We start from the raw sequence: 9,917 nt of genomic DNA on the forward strand, positions 1-9,917 counted from the left end.
CGGGTTCGAGTCCTGCCTCGGGATCTGTGCTGACAGCTCAGAACCTGGAGCCTGCTTGAGGTTCTGTGTCTCCCTCTCTCTCTGCTCCTCCCTCACTCATGTTCTATCTCTCTCTCTCTCTCAAAAATAAATAAACATTAAAAAATTAAAAAAAAAAATAAAGATAAAAAAATAAAGTGTGCAATCCTTCTACCGAGGGCTCACACCTAGGAGAATTTAATGTTTTTCTGTCACCATTTTGAATTCTTAATTTTTGAACAGGACCTTCTGTTTTCATTCTGCAAATTACATAGCTGGTCCTACTCTTAGGCATTTTACTTTCAAATGGCTCATTGAATTAGGTCAGAGGTTTTCGACCTTGGTGGCACAGTAGAACAACCTGGGTGCTGGAGATTCTGAGTTAACTGGGTGGGGGTGAAGCCTAAGCATCGGGAGTATCTAAGCTCCGGACTGATTTCGGTGCTCAGCCGAAGCTGGGAATGACCTAGGTGGGCAGGCAGTGCCCAATGACTGGTTTGCAGAACATCTGGGGGGTTAGAGGATGAGGAGATCATTTTTAGCCAGTGGTCCGAGGGCTTTCATACGGGAGATGGAGCCCGACTTGAGTTCATGATAGGATCAAATGTGCAGTATAACAGCATTACAGGAAAGGGTGCCATGTAGCCCCAAGAGCTGGTCTCCCTGGCCGGAAATGCTGCCCACAGCCTCTTCCTCAGCCAACTTATTCTCTCATCAGTCTGTGCAGTCCCATCGGTTGTTTTTGTAATGAGGATATAAAGGATATGAAGACTAGACCGAAGGAATTAGCTATCAGCTGCTTTTGAGAAGAGAAGGGCAAAGGCTCTTGGGTCTTGGGTGTGGGTGCTTGACTGAGTGGTTACCGTGGAGGAAGGAGCACCGGGCACAAGATGGGAGTTTCCACTTCTCATCCTGCTCCAGCTACCTCACATGGTGCTTGCTCAATTCCCGGGACCTCTGTTTCTCATCCAGAGACTGGATTGATTTGATCGCTGAGTAATTTTCCGTTCCCCAAAAGGGCTATACTTGTATCATTTGTGTGTCATTTCGTGGATGTATCTGTTGTCTCATGAAGTTATAGCTTATAGATTGCTTGTTTTCAATTGAGTTATAATTGACATCCACCATTCTACTAGCTCCGGACCTACAACACAGTGATTCAGCATTTGTGTCTATTGCAAAATGATCACAACAATAATTTAGTTAGTATCCGTCGCCATACATAGTTACGGAAGTTTTCTCTGGTAATGAGATCTTTTAAGATCTACTCTCTTAGCAACTTTCAAATAATGCGTTGCATCCCGATGACATATTTACTTTATAACTGAAAGTTTATACTTTTGACTCCCTTTAGTCATTTGACCCACCCTGCTACCTTTCTGTCTCTGGCAACCAGCATCTGGTCTCTGTATCTATGAGCTTGGGCTTTTTTTTTTCTTTTTCTTGTTTCTTTTTGTTTGTTTTTAAATTCCGCGTATAAGTGACATTATATGGTATTTGTCTTTCTCTGGCTGATTTATTTCACTTAGCATAGTACCCTTAAGGTCTATCCATGTTGTTACAAATGACAAGATTCCATTTCTTTTTTATGGCTGAATTGTATATAAATTGTACGCAATTGTATATACATTGTATATAAATATAATAAAATATATATTATTATATGTAATAATATGAGGATGGGTAAAGAATATGTGGTATATGTAAATATATATTACAGTATGTAATATGTAATATATTTGTAATTATATATCTAATAAATGTATTAATATTAATGTATAATATACATTTGTTATAAATACATGACTATATTGTAATAGAAACATATGATGTTGTACATTATTATATATTATAAATATAATTGGCTATTGTAAATAATGCTGCAGGAACAGGTTGGTGTATATGTTTTTTTTTTAAGTTTATTTATTTATTTGGAGAGAAAGAGAGCATACATGCGAAAGGGGGAAGGACAGAGAGAGAGGAAGAGAGAGAGTCCCAAGCAGGCCTCATGCTCAGTGCAGAGTCCAACGCAGGGCTCAATCCCATGACCGTGAGATCGTGACTGAGAAATCATGACCTTAAGCTGATATCGAGAGTCGGACATCCAAATGCCTGAGCCACCCAGTGCCCCAGTGCATAAGGTTTTTTTTTGTTTTGTTTTTGTTTTTTGAGTGAATGTTTTCATTTCCTTCAGATAAATACCCAGGAGCCGAATTGCTGGATCATATGGTAGTTCTATTTTTAACTTTTTGAGGAACATCCATACTCTTTTTCATAGTGGCTGCACCAATTCACATTCCCACCAACACCACACAGAAGTTCTTTCTCCACATGCTGGCCAACACTTATTTCTTATCTGGCCGACACTTTTTGATAATGTCCATTCTAATAGGTGTGAAGTGACCTCTCTCTGTGCTTCTAATTTGCATTTCCCTGATGATTAGCGACGTTGAGCATTTTTTAAATGTACCTGTTGGCCATCTATATGTTTTCTTCGGAAAAATATCTATTCAGTTCGCATTTTCAAGTTGGATTGTTTGATTTTTGCTGTTTGTTGGGTTGTATGAGTTCTTCATATATTTGGGATATTAATCCCTTATCATATATGCTTTGCAAGTATTTACTCCCATTCGGTAGGTTCCCTTTCCTTTTGTTGATGGTTTCCTTGTTTGTACAGAAGCTTTTCAAGTCGACGTGGTCCCACTTGTTTATTTTGCTTTTGTTGGCTTTGCTTCTGGTGTCAGAATAAAAAAAAACTCATCACCAAGACCGATGTCAAGGAGCTTACTACCTATGTTTTCTTCTAGTTTTGTGGTGTCAGGTCTTACATTCAAGTCTTTAATCCACTCTGAGGTAATTTTTGTGAATGGCGTAAGACAGCGGTCCAGTTTCAGTCTTTTGTATGTGGCTTTGCAGTCTTTCCAACACCATTTACTAAAAAGGCTGTCTTTTCCCCCATTGTATATTTTTTTTCTCCTTTGCTGTAAATCAATTGACCATATATGCATGGGTTTATTTCTGGGTTTTCTCTTTTGTTCCATTGATCTATGTATCTGTTTTTATGCTGATATCATAGCGTTTTGGTTACTACAGATTTGTCATACAGTTTGAAATCCGCACGATGCGTCCAATTTTATTCTTCTTTCTCTGTAGAGTATTTTTACAGGTCAGAAAGTGTAAAGCCAAAGTCTATGGGCAGAATCGGGCCAGTAGGCATGTTTTTAGAATCAATAATATTTTTTTAAAATAATTTGCCAACATTATGAGATTTTACGTGAAGTTGTAGATTTAGTGGCTCTTGAAACAACAGGAGATCTGGCAACCGTGGACTTGCTTGAAGTGTTCCTGCAGACAGCGCCCTCTGGCGCTAAGGAGGACTACTTTTTGAGAGGCATGGGTTTGTCAGCTCGCCTCGGTTCCCCACTATTCACTATTATACCTGGTTAGCTTCACGGATGTACACTATGGGTCAGATCTTGTGGTGATACCTATGTTCTATTATGGGGCTGGGTACCTAGCAAGGTCCCTGCGAAGACTCCTTCGGTAGAGTATTCACTGCCTTGCCTCTTGTGTTGTCTTAGAATTTGTTAGAAATGATAGTCTCATGGGTGTTCGATGTTCTTCCATTCCCTTGTTTGTCTTGTCTAACTGGGAGCCTAGAGCCCTTTGTTTCCCTCCAGCCTCAAAGAGGATGACCTCTCTTCAGACATGACTGGTTCCAAGAAAACAAATGAAGCCTTGGTAATTGGGTGTTGTAGAGGAATGTATGTTCATATCCATTTTCCCGGAATCCGCTGCATTCCTCAGGCCCTCTGAGTCTTCTAAGCACTCGGCCCAATGATCCTGATGCTATTTTTCTAGCCACAGTTATCTAAATCCTGTTTACTTTCCCCTTTTCTTTCCAAGTATTCAATCTGAGTCACTTAGGTTTTGTGCAAGGCAGCAAAGCCTTGCAAGGTCAGGAGCATTTTCCTTGAAGACTATCCCATGAGTCGAGAGGTTAGGCAACTGCTTCAACCTTCAGCATCTATAAGGACACCTGCTAAGATCACCTTATCCCTTGGATCTGCCTGATGTGGCTTGGAGAGGACCAGTCTCCTGACTGGTCACTCAGTGGAACTGGTCCCACGGTTCTTCTCCAGTGTGGCCATGAATGCCTCCCCAAGCCCTAGGCAGAACGCTCAAAAGCCAGCCCCTGACAGAAGGATAATGAAACGGCACCCTGTACTTCATTTGTGCTTCGATAAGAAGTGTGTCCTGTTTCCAAGTCTGAAGTGAACCTGGAAAACCCAATTTTGTGATTGGAAGTGCATGGAACGTAAGACAGTATTAGTGGATAGGGGAACATTTTGGCCTATTTCAGGAAGATTCCAGTGTCCTCTTCATTATGCTAACTAGATCCGCCCCCCACCCCCAACCCCACTGAGTCTTCGGAACTCATCAGCCATTGACTTGTCATCCTTCTGGGAGAGAGTCAGGAAGGAGGGCAAGATTTGTTCTCCCACCTGTATTTTTTCTTATAAATATAAAACCTTTGCCCCCAAAGGACATGCTTCTAAAGAAAGGCCTAAGGGGGTGTCTGGGCGGCTCAGTCCGTTAAGTGTCCGACTCTTGGTTTTGGCTCAGGTCATGATCGCACGGTTCACGAGTTCGAGCCCCGCCTTGGGCTCTACTGATGGCACAGAGCCTGCTTGGGATTCTCTCTCTCTCCCTCTCACTCTGCCTCTCTCTCTCAATAATTTTTTATTTTTTTTTTTATTTTTTTTTTTATTAAGGAAGGCTTAAAAAGTAAGAGGAAAATAAAAACAATAGATGCTTCAGCCATGTTGGGAAGGTGTGGAGGGTGTGGTGTAAAATGTATTATAGGTCACAGTGAACCTTCTCCCTGGGGCCTCTTTCTGATGATTTTCTCTCTCGTTCTCCCTGAGGTCTACACCCTCACAGTGAAGCAATATTTCTACTTTTCCAGTTATGAATGCTGCTGTAGACCCCCTCTTCATTAAGTCATTTGGCAGAATTTGCATGTTGTGGGTATCAGTCATTAGAGCGAAGTCTCTTAAAATAGGCTTTTGGGACGCCGGGTGCCGATGCCTTGGAAGCTTAGTGACACAGGCAGCTAAGTGTTCGTATAAAAATAGACAGGTGTGAGTGGTCTGCACTTGCCGTCGACGCATGCTCACCACCTCATCTCAGCTGTCAGCACCTCTGTCCTCTGATTTCACACCTACTCCCTATTATCCACCTCCCTCCTCACTCCACTTGCTCTCCTCCTCATGGTAGAATCCCGGAATGAGTCCTGGGCAGGGGACAATAAAACACGGCCATCGGGCTTCCCAGTGTCTAGCATTTGGGAGACAAAGGCACCTCAAGTTACATATTTGCTCATTAGAAAGTTGATATGGGGGGGGCGCCTATGTGGCTCAGTCGGTTAAGCGTCTGACTTCGGCTCAGGTCGTGATCTCACCGTTCGTGAGTTCGAGCCCCGCGTCGGGCTCTGTGCTGACAGCTCAGAGCCTGGAGCCTGCTTCGGATTCTGTGTCTCCCTCTCTCTCTGCCCCTCCCCTGCTCACACTCTGTCTGTTTGTCTCTCTCTCTCACACAAGTAAATAAAAATTTAAAAAAAAGTTGATATAGGTATGCAGTTAATCTTGTCCACGCGTATGGTCAATCCCAAGATTAGGATAGTACAATATAATTTAGAAGAGTCTAGCAAATAGGTTGATCTTAAATTTGAATATATTTTGAGGTAGCTGGTTGTGGTTAGTGCTGTTGTTTTCCTGGGATTTTGATACCAATTTTTCCCTTCTCATTTCTGAGCAAGTATTAAAAAACCCTCATCTGGCCGGCATCCCAGTCTCACCAGGACCACCATGACCTGCTGTGCAGACGGGCACTGCTCAAGAATAGAAGTTCAAGACTAGATGCCTCATGGCAATGAGGTTCGTGGTAGTCTCCCGGGGCTGTGCAATGTGGCAACCCTCCCACCCATAATTTCCTGGACCTTTCCCCCCCAATTCTTTCTGTTCTTTAGATACTGATACAGTAATTTGGTAGGTAGCAACGGTGAAGGCTTCAAGGTATGGAAAGTTTGAACCAGAAGGAGGTTTCTTGCTCCTTCCTTCTGCCCTACTTCACATTCTGTTTGTTACCCATGCCATTTCCTTCACTTCCCCTTTGATTGATCTACGAGGTAATTGATCTCCTTCTAGGACTTTGGGAGCCTCACTAGGGCCACTGGCAAAAGTGAGTTATCCCCTGTACTCACACTTTCTTCCTCCATCTGGTCCCCTGCTATCCACCTACCTGGGAAACATAAAGATACAGAAGCCATTAGCTGTCATGAGAGATTCCTGAGATTCTAACGTTGACAGAACTGAAACCCACATTAACTGAAGGTTCCTTAAGTTGGAAGAAATCTTAGAGGTCACCTAGTACAAGCCTTCTCCCCATGAAGGACTCTGATTCCTCTTGATTACTCCAGTGACTAAGCATTCACCATCTCACCAGATTGTTCAGTCCATTGTTGGCTTTCTCTTGACGTTTGATGCCCTTTGAGCTAAAGTTATATTGAGCCCAAATCTACCCACTCCCCAACTTCAAGTGCCTGCCATGCATCAGGCATGGTGCTGGACATGAAGGTGAGTAAGCCACATACGTTGCCTTGAAGAGGTCACAGTCAGTGATAATGATACGAAGGACCCATCACAAGGACATAGGCAGAGCACTAGAGGAACACAGAGCAAAGCCCCTCACCCAGCCTCGGGTTCTGCAGGTGTCTGAACTGTGTTTTGGACTTTTTGTTTTCTGGAAATATTCATCCCAAGTTATTCTTTCTTGCTCTAACAGCTCCATAATTGTTTAATATAATGATTGCATCATACCATTTTCTTGTCTCCAAGGGTTAACATCCTTATTGCCTTCAACTATGAATTTTCTAATCATAAGAGCTTCCCAACTATGTTCCTTTGGAAATGTTACACCCCAAGCCAGCACGGCATTCCTGTGTGATCCAATGGGCGCGGCATGCCAGGTGCCATGATTTCCCATGATCTTGATATTCTAATAATGTGATCACCGAGTACATTCCTGTACTTTAGGGATCCTCATTTGATGGTCAAAACCCAAACCCTTCCTGCCCGACATTTTTTTTTTTTTTTTTTTGGATGGAACGTGAACTCTGGGATGTTACTCATTTTGTTTTTTTACATTAGAGCAGTTTAGAATGAACCCATCACCTCCCTTCTGCTTGGCACTTTCTGCTGCATTACAGTGACCTTGCCATTTTCAGTACTTCCCAAGGAAGAATCTAAGTGCCCTCGGGCTTAGAACTTGGACCCACTGCTCTCATTACTGTGACCCTTATTGTAGGGACCATTAGTTGCAGATCTAATGTCTCCTTGGCATATATCACAGTATATATCACACTCCTCGTTTGACTCAGTAACACTGTTAGAAAAGAAATGTTTGTCCTGGTGTGACTTAACAATATATATTTAAAAACATTTTTTTTAATGTTTATTTATTTTTGACAGAGAGAGAGAGACAGAGCATGAGCAGGGGAGGGGCAGAGAGAGAGGGAGACACAGAATCTGAAACAGGCTCCAGGCTCCCAGCTGTCGGCGCAGAGCCCCGATGCAGGGCTTGAACTCACAGACCGCGAGATCACGACCTGAGCCAAAGTCAAACGCTCAGCCCACTGAGCCACCCAGGCGCCCCTTAACAATATATATTTTAAAGACCTTTTCCAACTATTCCTTTTGGATTCTTTATAACTTGCTCATTATGTTCGTCATTTGTAAAATTAAGTCCACTTTTTCTTTTTCATCAGGTAATATACATCTTAAAAATTATATAACTTCACATGACATAATAAAAAAGGACAGTACCATGCTTCACTCATACTTAACCTGGCTTCCCAGAGACAAAAACTTCTAACTCTTTTATCTGGTTCTTCTGGTACTTAGGCTCGTATTATCATATAACTTTTTATGTCATTTTTCTTTTTTGATTTTCCAAACATTCCTTGATTTTTAAATTTTGTGTAGTCTTGCCTACTTTCTTGTTCCTATGGGAGATAAGGTACCAATTATTTTTTTATGTTATTTTCTTTTTGGAGAGCGAGAGAAAGACCCAGCATGAGCGGAGAAGGAGCAGAGAGAGAAGGAGACACAGAATCTGAAGCAGGCTCCAGGCTCTGAGCTGTTAGCACAGAGCCCGACATGGGGCTCGAACCCATGAACTGTGAGATGATGACCTGAGCCAAAGTTGGGTGCTTACCCGACTGAGCCATCCAGGTACCCCTCAATTAATTTTTTTAAATGTTTGTTTGTTTGTTTATTTATTTATTTATTTAAATACACAGTGAGTGGAGGGGGGAAGGGCAGAGAAAGAAGGACACAGAATCCCAAGCAGGCAGTGCACTCTCAGCGTGGAGCCCGAAGTGGGAACTGAACTCACCAACTGTGAGATCACGACCTGTGCTGAAACCAAGAGTTGGACGCTTAACCAACCGACTGAGCCACTCAGGCACCCCAAGGTATCAATTAATTTAAACCTCCCTCCCTCCCCTACACGCATTCCTTTATTTTCTTTTCCCGTTCTTTCATTGTAGTTTTATCAAAATTTTTTGTTAAATAAATGTACAGTGGCTATTATAACTCTACAATTGAGCCATTTGGGGGGGGTCATAGTTGTATTTCCTTTCTTTTGCTTTTCATTGATTTAACAGTCACCTCATTTTTTTTCCTGTTTGTTTTCCTATTAGCTATCATGAGTTCATTTGTAAATTATCCACCAAAAACATATATGCCCTTACAAAACTCTATCAGTTTAATTTTCTTTTTTTCCCTTTTACAACCATGCTGTACCCTCTGTCCTTCTACTTCAATCTGCACTGATTACATTCTTGAGAATTCCTTTCCCTCTCTCCTGGGTTGGATCTGCCCATACCTGGTTCCCACATTATCCTCTTTCTTGGAATATTTACCCATGCTGGTGGAACATATTCTCACATAGCTTCTTGAGAAGGAGTGTATGGGCTGTCAGATCTTTGAGATATTGAATCCCTGAGTGCTTTATTCTACTAACACGTATCACTACTATTTGACAGGGTATAGAATTCTAAGATGTTTTCTGTTGAGAAATACATTATTCTCATTTGCATCCCTGAAATGCTGCCTTGTTGACTTCGCTTTTTTCTTTCAGAAGATTTTAGAATTTCTCTTTGTCCCCAGGACTCTGAAAGTTTACAGTGAAGATCAGTGTAAATCTTTGGGGTTCTTTTAATCTTGAAATGTGTCTCTTTCAGTTCTGGGAAATTTTCTTGTATTGTCCCTTTGATTTTCACCTACGTTTTCTCTGTTCACTCTACCTGGCACAGCTATTATCTTGATTAGATTCACTAATTTTCTTTTTTTTTTTTTTCCTTCCTATCTTTCCCCCTTTCCTTTTTTTATTCCGTTTTTAAAAAGAGATTTCTTAAATTTTTAACTTTCAACCCTTCTGGTTGAATTTTCATTTTTGGTATCATAAATATTTTTCAGAGATCTATTTTGGTCTTTGAATGCTCTTTTTTATTGAAATATGTTCTTGTTTTATGAATACAATATCATTCTTTATGTTTTGGCATATTAATTTTAGTTATTTTTTAAATGTCCTTTTACTTCTGCATTTTCTCTGTTTCTAATGAGTTTGCTTCCTGTTGTTTGGTTTACTTATTGTCTTTCATGTTAGAGGTTTTCTTAAATCTCTAATCTTTGGCTATCCATCCATAAATTTTAAGATTTCAGAAGCCTTGGGTAAATCCCCTTTATTCCTCATAGCATAAGTAGCTATTACTTGTTACTCAGTCAGATGTTTAACCAACTGAGCCACCCGGGTGCCCCTATTACTTATTTTAT

Source organism: Herpailurus yagouaroundi, unplaced genomic scaffold (genome assembly GCF_014898765.1).
Source record: "Herpailurus yagouaroundi ecotype Mexico unplaced genomic scaffold, PumYag 210, whole genome shotgun sequence".
In the NCBI taxonomy this organism is placed as follows: Eukaryota; Metazoa; Chordata; class Mammalia; order Carnivora; family Felidae; genus Herpailurus; species Herpailurus yagouaroundi.